General features: G+C 37.0%; 1 long non-coding RNA gene across 1 annotated transcript; it reads left to right on the top strand.

Moving 5' to 3' along the window:
- The first annotated feature begins 308 nt into the window (after positions 1-308).
- Positions 309-1,775, top strand: LOC148923577 (uncharacterized). The gene is made up of 3 exons (XR_016132326.1): positions 309-457; positions 1,063-1,187; positions 1,552-1,775. It is a non-coding gene; the product is annotated as an uncharacterized LOC148923577 (long non-coding RNA).
- The last annotated feature ends 12,050 nt before the right edge of the window (positions 1,776-13,825 follow it).

The raw sequence follows: 13,825 nt of genomic DNA, 5'->3' as shown, positions 1-13,825 counted from the left end.
GTATCGTAACGAAAGTTTCGGTATACCGAAAATTCGATATTTTTTGATATTTTTCAATACGATACGATCGATATACCGTTTTTTGGGTATATTTACCCAGCCCTACTAAGGGATTTTGGACGGAAGAATAAATTGGTTGAGTAAGCTAAAATAATTAGTTATGATCCGAGTTGCTATAGTTTTGCGTAAAATTGTAGTAATACATGGAATACCAATTTAGTCGAAGCTCGGGAATAGCGAAAGGAGTACTAAATCATAATATATGCTTTTTAGAAATTTTCTTAAGGATAACTGAAAAATAAAAGGATTAATTAGGAGGCATGCATTCCTATTAAAGTTTAAGAATTTCTTCAAGTCTAACTAGTACATTATATTATATTTTTGATGTTCCAAAAGGTTATCTTTGCAAGTTAAAGTTGGAGCGAGAATTTCAAGTTAAGAAAATTAAACGAACGAGGTGAGCTTTCTTATACTAAAAATACAAATTATATTTTGTGAAAACTCGAACACATGTTCGTGATTTTAATGATGTTGTCTTGCCATAAATGTTTTGTGTATGATGCCTATCTGTTGGCTAAGACCAAGTGAATTATGAATGATGATATATAAGTCGAATTCGGGTCCCAGTGAGGGTGGTGTCCCCGCTCGGACTAGTGTACACGGGATACCTCTGACCGTGAACGGACGGCAGAGAAGGTGACTGTGGAAGGTGGCCACCTTCCCGGCACAAGGATACCTCTGACCTGTTGGGCAGAGAAGGTGACCGTATGAGAACACCATCTCAGCGGCACAAGGATACCTCTGACTTGTTGGGAAGGGAAGGTGACCGTATGAGGATACCATCTCAGAGGCACAAGATGATCAGATATGGCTAAGTACAGAAAAAAAGGGGCAGCAGCCCAATTTGAATAGTTTTAGTAAGCTCAGGTCTTTTCAATAAAACCCCTGAGTGTTACTGTGATGATGGCTTGACAATATTTTCAAATGTATATGTGTATTTTTCGGCAATGTGTTCACTGAGTACTTTTGTACTCAGCCCTGCATATATTTCTAAATATGCAGGTTAAGCGGTGACGACGAGGGGCGATGTTGAGCAGAGATGGCGAATGTGTTTCAGTTTGATAAATGCTTGGATGCATCATGTCTCCATACACGGTGTCATCCTCTCTTGACTCTTCCGCTGCAATGTAAATAACGAGTTTATGTTCTTTTGTATTACGTACTCTGATATATTTTTCCAGTTATACTAATTTAATTTCGTACATTCCAGTTTTGCCGAGATTTCTCTTTCTTCCCCGCTTCTTTAATCCTCCCCTAGTCACGATAAACCGCGTTTGCTATCTTTAGCAAAGTGCGGTCGTGACAACAAAGGCGGGGGTTACAGTGCTACAATTCAGTTCAATTGTGTCCTCAAAACCGGTGGCACTAATGACCTTTATATGTCAGCCCCTACTATATATCATCGATATGGTTTCAGTTGCTTTCGGAATATGGTAATAATATAATTTAAAGGTTTCTGTTTTATAATGAAATGCTAATTTTTGTATGCAGTATTGCTGATGAGCCGAGCCATAAGAGAGATACGGAGGAAGACCGCTTCAAAGAGAGAGAGGTGGATGGCAAGTGAATAACCTTTACTCAAGAAAAAAATAAATGGAGTGTTAGTACAAGTTGCTTGCCATATTATAAATGCCCAGAAATGACGCCAATTTCTATGGGACGGAGGGAGTAATAATTATATTATTGTTTTTATATTATTTATTATTATAATGCTATATTCGCTCCGTTTTTTAAAAATAGCAACTATTTTTATTTTGGGTCGTTTCTTAAAAATAGAAACTTTAGAATCTTTCTATTTTAGGACATGGATCCCACAATCCACTAATTCGACTTTCAATACTTTTTCTCTTTCTCTTTCTTACTTTATTCATTTTTTTTCCTCTCTCTTACTTTACCAATTTTTCTCACTTACTTTACCAATTATGCATTGAAACCCATGTCATTTCAAATGTTTCTATTTTTTGAATACGGAGGGAATAACCTATTAAAAAAATCTTAATCTTATTATTTAAATTATGCTTACAATAATAATTTAGGTAATGGAATAACGTAAGAGTGATAGAATGCTTTGTTATAGTCAAAACAGGAAATGACTCAATTTAGTTGGACACATCCAAAAAGTAATACTCCCTCCGTCCCGCGTTACTTGCACTAGTTTCCTTTTTGGGCGTCCCAAGTTATTTGCACTCTTTCCTTTTTTAACAAAAGACAAAACATCTAATCACTCTTTTTTTATTCTACTCCCTCTGTCCCATTAAAAATGCAACGTTTTCCTTTTTTGGTTGTCCCATTAAAAATGAAACGTTTCCTTAAATGGAAACAACTCTATCTCTACTTTTTCATCTCTCTTACTTTACTCTCTCTTCATTAACTCACAAAACAACACTACATAAAATCCCGTGCTGATTCTCAAATGTTGCATTTTAAGTGGGACGGAGGGAGTATCATTTACTTTACTCTCTCTTATCTTTCCTACTTTTTTCATCTCTCCTATTTATTTAATATAATTTCTTAACCTCCGTGCCCAACAGTAAACGTGCGACTAACCCGGGACGGAGGGAGTATGTTTCAAAACCGGACACGGATTTTATGAAATGTAATAGAAAGTGGGTGGAAAATGTTAAAGGAGGATGGGTAGAGATGCCCATGGTTCTGAAACCGCCGGTTACGGTTCCTATTCCAAAACCAGTGGTTTTCCGGTGATTTTCTTTTATGGGCTTTTCCGGTTTCGAATCGCCGATTCCGGCAGTTTTTTCGGTTCTGGCTCGGTTTTACGGTTTTCGATGATTTTTTGTGGTTTCAGTTTGGAACCATCCGGAACCGCCGGTTACGGTTTCGCGGTTAACCGTCCGAACCGTAAACCTTGGGCATCTCTAAAGGTGGGTCCTACTTTTATATAGTACTTCATCCGTCCCACAATAAGAGTGTCTCTTATTGTGGGCACGAGTTTTAAGAAATGTAAATAATGGTGGGTTAGAAAAGTTAGTAGAATATGAGAATCACTTTTTTATTTTGATTTTATAATAAAATATGAGTGAAGTGGGTTAGTGAAATGTGAGACCTACTTATCATTTATGGTAAATATGAAGTCTGATTCTTATTGTGGGACCGACCTAAACGGTAAAAGTGTGACTCTTTTCAGATGGAGTAATAGTTTTGTGCTGAAATAAAAATAAAATAAAACTAATGGAATGTAAGGTTCATTACCAAAAGTAGTAGAAAAAATAAATGATACATTTATTCGTGGACGGACGAAAATGATAAAATGAGATAGACGGAGGGAGCATTCCTTTCCTCTGAATAAGAAAGATTTATTTTGGTACTGCAGCTATGACTGGCTGGAATTCCACAACTAAAATTAGCGTAGAGGATTTTATACTAGGCGACATAATACATCAGTAATTTTTTTTTTATTTCTATTAATATTTGTTTTACTCCATCTTTATATAAATGGGTGATGCACTTTCTTCCAAAATTAAAAAACATTGCTTCACGAATCACGACTCCATTATCATTTAACTTTCTTATCATAAAAATTCATCCGGATTATAATTGTTCCTTTTAAAAAATAATGATAGAAAGATTCACATGTAATATTTGTCCCATAATTATTGTGATATTTCAAATTAAAATATTTCCAAATTTTATTATTTTTTAATTTTTACAGATCTAAGACTATTAGACACACAATGCTAAAAGAAAAGCCATTATAGCATAGTCACATCCACGTGCTATTTTCTAATTATGAAAAGATTGGAAATTAATTTATTTATGTGAGTTGTATTCATAAAATATTATAAAAAATATTAGGAAGCATGACATGTTTGGTCTAAGACCATTACACACACAATGCTAAAAGAAAAGCCATTACAGCATAGGCACATCCACGTGCAATTTTCTAATTATGAAAAGATTGGAAATTAATCTATTTATGTGAGTTGTATTCATAAAATATTAGGAAAAATATTAGGAAGTATGACATGTTTGGTCCAAGACCATTAGACACGCAATGCTGAAAGAGAACCTGCTACAACTTAGCTGCATCCACGTGCAATTTTCAATCCACGTGCAATTTTTGTGTATGTGAAAAGACTGAAAATTAATCGCTTCATCTGAGTTGTATCCATAAAAGATTACGAAGTATGACATATTTGGTCTACGACCATTAGACACGCAATGCTAAATGAGAAGCCACTACAACTTAGCCGCACCCACGTGCTATTTTCTAATTATGAAAACATTGAAAATCAATCGTTTTATGTGAAGTTATTCGTAAAAGATTCGAAAGTATAAAAAATATGAAGTTACCCATAAAAAATATGTCTATAAAATACAGAAAATAATTATTGTGCAAATTAGAGAAATTGAAGGTTTCTTTTTTCTCTCTAAATTGAAATACAAAGGAGACTCACTCAGAAATGCAGAGAGCTCGTGTAACCTGCAACAAGTGGAGAGAGAGATGATTGATGAAGGGATTTTTAGAATGAATTAAATTAAGTTAATTAATCAATGTATATTTGAACACATAATTTTCCTTTATCTAAATTAGGAATATTTATTCTGGGACTGTAGCTATGACTGGCTGGATTTCGACACCTAAAATCAGCGTAGAGCTTTGTTTTACTAGGCGACATAATAATATATCAGTAAAACAAAAAAATTGTTTCTATTAGTATATGTTTTACTCCATCTTTTAATAAATGGCATGTGCACTTTCATCCAAAATTAAAAACATTGCTTCACGAATCTAGACTCCATTATCACAAAAAAAGCAAATGGATTTTAATTGTTCCTTTTAATTGTTCCTTATAAATTAGATTTTTCTCATATCATTGGTACTGTCTTCGTTATCGGTTAATGAGATTTTGCAATCATATTAATGATCAGAGTAGAAGTTTCTCACTCTTTTCTAAACAAATAATATGGAGGAATAATGAAAGAGAGAGTTTTTTCATGTTGTGCAAAAAAAGAAGAAGAGAGATTTCTAATTTGAATTCTTCTCTATAATCCATTTGTTTGATTGAAAATGAGAGTTGGTAAGATTCCTAAAGTCATTTTTTCTAACCCTAGTTTAATTCCAAAATAAATGCAGCACTTATTGTTTCACATAACGACTAGCGCTTAAGGGCATCCGCATCGCTGCGCGATGCGGTCTCGATCTCGTCTCGACGAGACGAGGCGGCATCGAGACAGCGATGCGGGCTCCGTCTCGTCTCGACGAGACGAGCTGTCTCGACGCGTGACGCGTCCCGGCGAGGCCGGCCTCGAGCTCGCGAGACACGCGCCCGGCGCCACGTGGCGCGCGCGGGCGGCTGGCGTGACGCCCACTCGCCGACCCGCGAGTGGGCGTCAGAATTATGACGTCATAATTCATATTTTTTTAAAAAAAAATCAAATTTTCAAAAAAAATAAAATAAAAAAAACGGTAATATGACCATTCAATGGTCATATTTTTTTTATTATTATTCTATATATACTCTTCTCCATTCTCCATTTTACACACAAACACACATCTATTTTCAAAGGCGACACCGGACTTACATCCATTGTAACCGGGAGGAAGCCGCCGCAAGGTGGGAACGTGATTACTTCAGTCCGAACCCGGTATGGGGAGATATCTACTTCCGTAGCCGTTTCCGTATGTCACGCGCGCTATTTTTGCATATCGCGAATACATTGGCAGGCCGGGAAGAGTACTTCAGAGAAGGGTTCGACGCTGTTGGCCGTCCTAGCCACACGACGCACCAGAAATGTACTGCGGCGATCCGTCAGCTTGCTACTGGACAAATGGCGGATTCGTTCGACGAATACCTGCACGTCGGAGAATCCACTGGGAGACTTTGTTTGTTGAACTTCTGCAAAGGCGTCCGGGTAGCCTTCACCGACGAATTTCTAAAGAAGCCAACCACCGCAGATTGTCAGTTTCTACTCCGACTTCACGAACAAGTGCACGGATTCTCCGGGATGCTCGGGAGTGTCGATTGCATGCATTGGTAATGGAAGAATTGCCCTATGGCGTTGAGGGGGTCATATACGAGCGGCCATAAAGCACCCACCGCACCGTTATACTTGAGGCCGTCGCCGACTACCGGCTATGGATTTGGCATGCGTATTTCGGGGTCCCCGACTCGAACAATGACGTCAACGTCCTCAACAACTCTGACCTCTTCGCTGAAGTTCTGAATGGTAAAGCGCCTACCATCAACTTCATCGCTAACAATCGCCAGTATAAAATGGGGTACTATCTTGCCGACGGCATCTATCCGAAATGGCCAACCTTCGTGAAGACGTTCAACAGGCCTGCGAACGAAAAACAGTCTCTTTTTGCGCAGAAGCAAGAGGCTGCTCGCAAGGATGTGAAGAGAGCGTTCGGGGTTCTCCAAGCTCGATTCAACATTATCAAAGCCCCGGCTCGACAGTAGTTTATGGAGAATATGGTCGACATCATGTATACGTGCATAATCTTGCACAACATGATTGTCGCCGACGAAGGACCTGAGGCGGGAAATTGGTTCGACCCTGAAACCCCGGGAAGCTCTACCGCAAGTAGTCCGCCTCGAACGGGAGTGCATCCGTCTTTGCAAGAGCGGTTGTCTATTCGGGCAAGGACACGTGATTCTACCGCCCATGCCCAACTTCAGGAGGATCTAATGGAGCACATTTGGGCAAAATTTGGCAACGGTTAGATGATCGTCACTAGAGAACTCCTTCTTCTGCTTCTTTGCCTCCATTTTTTTTATTTGAGGTTAAGTGTGCAATTTGTAATTTCTAATTTTTTAAATTATGTCTTTTTTATTTTTTTAGGTATTTAATTGTAATTTTATTTTATTTAATGAAGTGTGTTTTTATTAATTGAATTTGTTGGAATTAAAAATAAAAAATGAAATTGAATGAATAGTTAAGAGATAGAAGGATGCAGGTGTTGTCTCTTAATTAAGAGATGAGTTAAAAAGTACAGTAGGGTCCATAAATAGTTAAGAGATGAGACGGTTAAGAGACGGATAAGAGACATGGATGCGGATGGCCTGACAGAATGTAATAATCCATACACAGAAAATTTTCATGTTTTAACTGGAGACATATTTATTGTCTCTGTCCTCCAAATTATTTCAAAAAATAAATGAAAAATGAATGAATGTCTCTCTCTTGACTTATGGTCTTCCAAGGCTGAAAATGAATCCACTTTGTCTTTTCTCGTTTTTCGCATGCATGCACCAATAAGGTTTTGCCATTTGGCACAATCATAAATTTTTTTTCTTAAAATTCATATATCTATAAAGTATTATATATAAAAAATGATACTAATGTTCATAATTTTTCATCCTTTTAAATAGAGCCTAAATATGCTTACACAATTTTTTCTCCAAATATAATTATTTTTATTTTCTAATATCAATTATTTATCTTTAATTTTATATTTCAATGATTGTTATAATGTTTTTAGTTTGTTTATTTTATAGTAATATTTTATTGCAATTAAGCTAGGAATGCTAATTTGTGTTTCTAAACATACCACAAATGTTATTTTCTATTGCAATTACGGACGCTAATTTATGTTTCTAAATATATCATCAACGCTTCAAAAAGTATCCTTATTGTTGATGTTCTAACTAAAATTGGAGGATGCAAATGGAAAAGTACATTCTAAAAGAGCAAAAGATTAAATTAAAATATCTTTAATTTAGAAAATAAAGTTGATTATTTAGCAGTAAAAATATTGTTGTTGAGGACAAATATTTGATCATTAGAGCATCTCCAATGGTCGGCTAGCAACCGGCTAGCCGATTCTTCGCGCTGGCCGATCGGCTAGCCGAACCATTGGAGGAGGCGAGCGGTATACCGGCGAGCCGATCGGCGTGGGCTGGCCAATTGGTGGGCGCTGGCCGATGCGCTAGCCGATCGGCTAGCCGCCATTGTGGCGGCCCGATAGGCCAGCGCCTATTTTTGTTTTTTTTTTAAAAAAAACCTATATAAACGTGATTTTCGTTTCATTTTCATTTGCACCACTTGTTTTAACGAGTTTTCTCTCTCTAGCTTTCTTTCTGTACAAGAGCATCATCGAGCGATGAGTAACGTGGGTAGTAGCGGTGGTGGTAGTGGTGGTAGTGGTGGGGATGCTGAGGAGTACGAACGGAGGATGAACGAGGCTATGAATGCCTACATGAACCGCGAGATGGAACGGTACATGCGTAGGGTGGAACAGCAGGCGATACCTCGCCCTCCACCGGTTATCCACCGCCGAGCAGTGATTGATCGGGATCACGCTGCTGCACATCAGCGGCTGTACGACGACTACTTTTCAGAGAACCCGCGGTTTCCCGCCAACATGTTCCGGCGGCGTTTTAGAATGCGCAGGGAGTTGTTTATGCGCATCGTTGGCGCATTAGAGCGTCGCTATCTGTGTTTCCGCTTCAGGCACGATGCGGCTGGCAGACCCGGCCACACCCCTATTCAAAAGTGCACGGCGGCAATCAGGCAGTTGGCCTAAGGAGGCGCGGCAGACATGTGGGATGAGTACCTCCACATCGGTGAGTCGACGGCCCTGGAATGTCTGAAGAATTTCTGTGGGGGCGTGATGGCCGTTTTCGGTGAGCAGTACCTTCGAAGCCCTATTCCCGAAGATTGTCAGAATTTGATGCAGATGCACGGGGAGAAGCATGGGTTCCCCGGGATGTTAGGCAGCATAAATTGTACGCATTGGGAGTGGAAGAACTGTCCGACTGCCTGGAAGGGGGCCTACACGACCGGCTACAAGTCAAAGAATCCCACGTTGATCCTCGAGGCCGTAGCTGATTACCGGCTGTGGATCTGGCATGCGTATTTTGGGGTAGCCGGGTCGAACAACGACCTCAACGTCCTGAACTCGTCTCCCCTCTTCAACGAGAAGTGCCAGGGCGTCGGTCCAGCCGTCTCATTTGTGGCCAACAGCAACCGGCATGATATGGGCTACTACTTGGCGGATGGGATATACCCTCGGTGGCCGGTCTTTGTGAAGACGATCAGGCAAACAAGTGACGAAAAGAAGGCCTACTTTGCGGAACGACAGGAGTCGGCGTGCAAGGACGTGGAGTGCGCATTTGGTGTGCTCCAGTCTCGATGGCCGGCAATTAAGGGTCCAACGCGTTTGTGGGATGTCGGACGCGTTTCCCAAATAATGTACGCCTGCATTATCCTACACAACATGATCGTCGAAGACGAATGCGTAGAACTGACTAGTTGGACCAATGACGATGAAGCCGGTCCAAGCCACGGAACGGCCACCCCTAGTGTACGACAGGGGGTACCTCTCGATGAAACCGACCGCCTCAAGGAATTTGCCAACATGCGCCAAGTGGATGCTCATATTCAACTCTAAAAGGATATAATTGAAGAGTTTTGGGCACGGAGGATTGCACGGCGATAGTTTTTTTTCTTTATTATGTACCTTTTTAAATGTAATTTTTTTTAATCTATGTACCTTTTTTAAATGCAATTAATGAATTTTCCCGTATATGTGTCGTAAATTTAATTCCGTATTTTAATCGTAATTTTAATTCCGTAAATGTAGTATATTTTGAATTATTTTTATTGCTGTTGGCCTATGGCTGGCCTAAATCTGATGTGGCAGGTGGATTTTTTAATGTTGCTGACGTGGCAGGGGAAAGAATGACTGACCTATTGCTGGCCTAAGCACCATTGCGGATGCTCTTAAGCCAGTGCAAGACTTTAATAGCACCTGATCCCTTTTTTTCGTCTAGTAGTGTAATTTATAATTTTATATAGCATGGGGCCATGGAGGATATGACTCACTTGCAATCTTGCCTGACTGATAAGTGGTACCAGACTTTCCATAATAGGTATACAGAATTCAATTTTTGTAATTTCTTGAAAACTAGCATCTGCAAGAATTCGCAAAATTCAATTTTTGTAATTTCTTGAAAACTAGCATCTGCAAGAATTCGCAAAATCAAGAAACACTCAAAAATTTAAATAATGCTAGTACTCCGAATTTATCTCTTGAAAACTAAATTACTCTAATGAAGGTTGCCTGCATTAAGAAATATACTAAAGTCTTAAATCAGAAAAAAATCATGAATTGTAAGTGAAGAAAATATCTCGAATAACCATTAAATTTTTATTATGAGACGGGAGAGAGTAGTATTTGTATAATTAACAAAATTTTAACTAGTATAGTATATAAGATTAGATAATTCACTTAATATTGAAAAACATGAAACAAAACTAAAATTCGTGTAGAATGTTTTAATCCTAATAATTTATGTATTGGAAAAAATATTTTCGTCCAACTGTTGGTGAAATTTTTTTAGTTTCTCCATATAAATTGTATCACTAATTAGATAAAATTAATAATTTATTTTAGAATTTAGGAATTAGTTAGCTATTTTAAGCCGAGATATTATTTGCTTTGATTTGACACATAGTACGTAATGGTGGGGTCAACTTCTAATGAGTTTAGCCCCTTAACCCAAATTGAGACTAAATATGGACCCTTTGATCTAAAAATCAAAGGCTGAGATTGAATAAAAAAATATCAATACATTGAATTAACAATCTCAACGATAGGGTAAAATGGACAATTCACATAAAATTCAGCACGCACATTCAATTTCATTTCTCAAACCATTCATTCCACCTTCAACAACCACACCATTCACTTCATTTTCTCTCTCAATCTGTCGCCCCAATCACCACTGCATTCTCTATGAATCTCTCAGAATTTTCTCTCTGAATCTCTCAATCTCGTCGCCGTTCACTGCATTTTCTCTCTCAATCTCCCAATCTCGTCGCCGTTCACGTCATTTCCTCTCTCAATCTCTTTCGCCGTCCAAAACCAGATTCACTACTCCAAAACACATATCTCTCACTCAAATACAGAAGAATAGCTCGAAAACTCCCCTTCTCCTACGAAGAAAAGCTCAACCTAGGGCAGATTCACAGATTTGAAGAAAAACAACGGTAAATATGAAATTTAAACTCCGAAATTTGCTTTAAACTTGCTAAATTTTCAATAGAAATGAAACTAATACATTTATTTTGCAGTGAACGACTTCAAAAAAGGTGCAATGGTTTCAATCGAAAATGCTCCTGCTGAATTGAAAGGTATTTTTCAATTTGATTTACCGATTTCTGATTTTTTGTATTGCAGTTTGAGATTTCAGATTTCAATAAAGAATTAGGGTTCAAATTTTAGTGAAATATGTTTATAAGCTTATGTATTTGTATTGTTGGTAGATTGATTTCTGATTTGATAGCATATGAGAATGTGAATCTTCATTTTCTGAAAGATTGAAGCTATAATGAATTGTTTAGAAGTTCTGTTAATATTTGAAAGCTTTTGTATCTAGTACAAATATGTATATTGAGGTAGCTAAATGTTGATATTGGGTAAGCTATATGTGGATGATGTGTAAGCTATATGTTGATATTGTGTAAGCTAAATGTTGATGATGTGTAAGCCCTATGTTGATATTGGGTAAGCTATATGTTGATATTGGGTAAGGTATATGCTGATGATGTCTTAGCTAAATGTTGATAATGGGTAAGCCCTAGTTGATATTGGGTAAGCTATATGTTGATATTGGGTTAGATATGTGTTGATGATGTCTTAGCTAAATGTATGTTGTATGTTGATATTTGTGAATTCAACAGCCTGTTAGAATGATTGTAGTACTTGTCATGAGTTTGTTTCTAAATAAATTATCATGGTTTATGTTTACCAAAAATACTACAGGGAAAAGATCTAGACCAGAGGAAGATAGCGATAACTTTGAAAACAATGAGACGAGGAGGAGGCAGAAACATTGAACATAAGAAGACAACCAAAGATTTTGTCGCTTGGGAATTCCAAATAGTTATGTTGAGAATTTATACACCATTTATTGAGAATTCCAAATAGTTATGTTGAGAATTTATATACCATTTGTTGAGAATTTATACACCATTTATTGAGAATTCCAAATAGTTATGTTGAGAATTTATACACCATTTATTAAGAATTCCAAATAGTTATGTTGAGAATTTACACACCATTTATTGAGAATTCCAAATAGTTATGTTGGAAATTTTTATACCATTTATTGAGAATTCCAAATAGTTATGTTGGAAATTTATACACCATTTATTGAGAATTCCAAATAGTTATGTTGAGAATTTATACACCATTTATTGAAAATTCCAAATAGTGTTGTTGAGAATTTATACACCATTTATTGAAAATATCTATAAATTTGTATTGATGTCCATTTGTTTATATGTAATTGAAAATGTAAGCAACACTGAATGTTTTGAAAAATCTTAACAGTATATGAAAAATAAAATGAGATAACATTAAGAACATAAGTGGAGATTATTATTCTTCCATAGCAACATGGAAACAAGAATGCTATGGAATATCCAAACCAAGGAATATGTATGCCAATAAACAGAAACAATAGTGATAGGAACAACTAATTTATTTCTATTTTTAACTCTTCTCTTTGCCAGAGTTCCTTGAATCATGATCAACCATTTTATGACATTTTCTGCATAGTATAGGAGGTTTAGCTGCTGCCTTCTTCGCCGCCTCTATCTTAGAAGGTAACCTAGATCCAGATCTTTTACACTTCACCACATTTGGTGGATGAGCATGTATAACATCAGGACTCACAACACCATACAATTCCTCAAACCTCTTATTTTTCTCAAACACTGACAACACAGAAGAACCATCACCAAAAAGCTGATTTCCAACATCCTCAATTGCAGCTACTAAAAACATAAACATGCATCAAAACATGAACATCAGAATAAAAAATTTATAAAAATTACTAATGAATATATGAAACAGCAGAGAGAATAAAAACATAAACTTCAAATAAAAAATTGAGAAGATGCATATCGAATGATTCAAAATTAAAACATAACAACACAATTATTAACTCATACATGCCATTATTGAACAAAGACAAGCAAAATAGCTTCGAAAAGAAGACGATCGCGTTAGGCTGATGAGATCCGCATAAATTGACAAGCTAAATAGCTTCAAAAAGAAGAAAATTGCGATAGGCAGATGAGATCGGAGGAAATTGAACTACACGAATCTATTCCTCAATTATAACCGCGTGATTTGGAATATATGAATTCGGAAAGAAAAATCTTCGAAGATTTGAAGATTGAATTTGATACGAAGAAAAGAGGAGAAAAGAGAATTTTGGAAAGCAAATCTGAGCGTAATTTGGAGTATTGGATGCACAACAATTTGGATGGACTAATATACCCTTTTCATATAATTTAAACTAATACAAGGGAAAAGATAAATAAAATCTAGGCTAAATAAGGCCCTTAGATTAGAAGAATGGACGAACATGATTAGGTCTTAATTTGGGATTATGAATTAGTTAGCATTTGATCATGTCCCCGTAATAGTGTACTACTACGTACTAGTAATATAAATAAGTGCATAACTTTATAAAAATGTTAACAAATATACAAAGTTATAGATATTTATATTGATATCCATTAAGATAATTGAATATCCAAACGAGAGTGAATCTGCAGTAGGACTGGAAAAAAATACAGAAATATCGAAATACTGGCCTTATCGTACCGAAAAAATATCGAAAATACCGAATTTTCGGTATACCATGACTTTCGGTACGGTATGATACCTTACCGAAAGATTCCGGTAAGGTAACGGTATGAATTTTCAAATACCGCGGTATACCGCTGCATACCGAAATTCGGTATGTACCGTAAATTAAGGTATATACCGTAAACTAAGGTATAT

Source organism: Salvia hispanica, chromosome 6 (genome assembly GCF_029641045.1).
Source record: "Salvia hispanica isolate PSC_SH4W2 chromosome 6, Shi_PSC_v1, whole genome shotgun sequence".
Classification (NCBI taxonomy): Eukaryota; Viridiplantae; Streptophyta; class Magnoliopsida; order Lamiales; family Lamiaceae; genus Salvia; species Salvia hispanica.
Note: the sequence above shows the minus strand (reverse complement) of the source record. Positions and strands in the feature narration are given on the sequence as shown.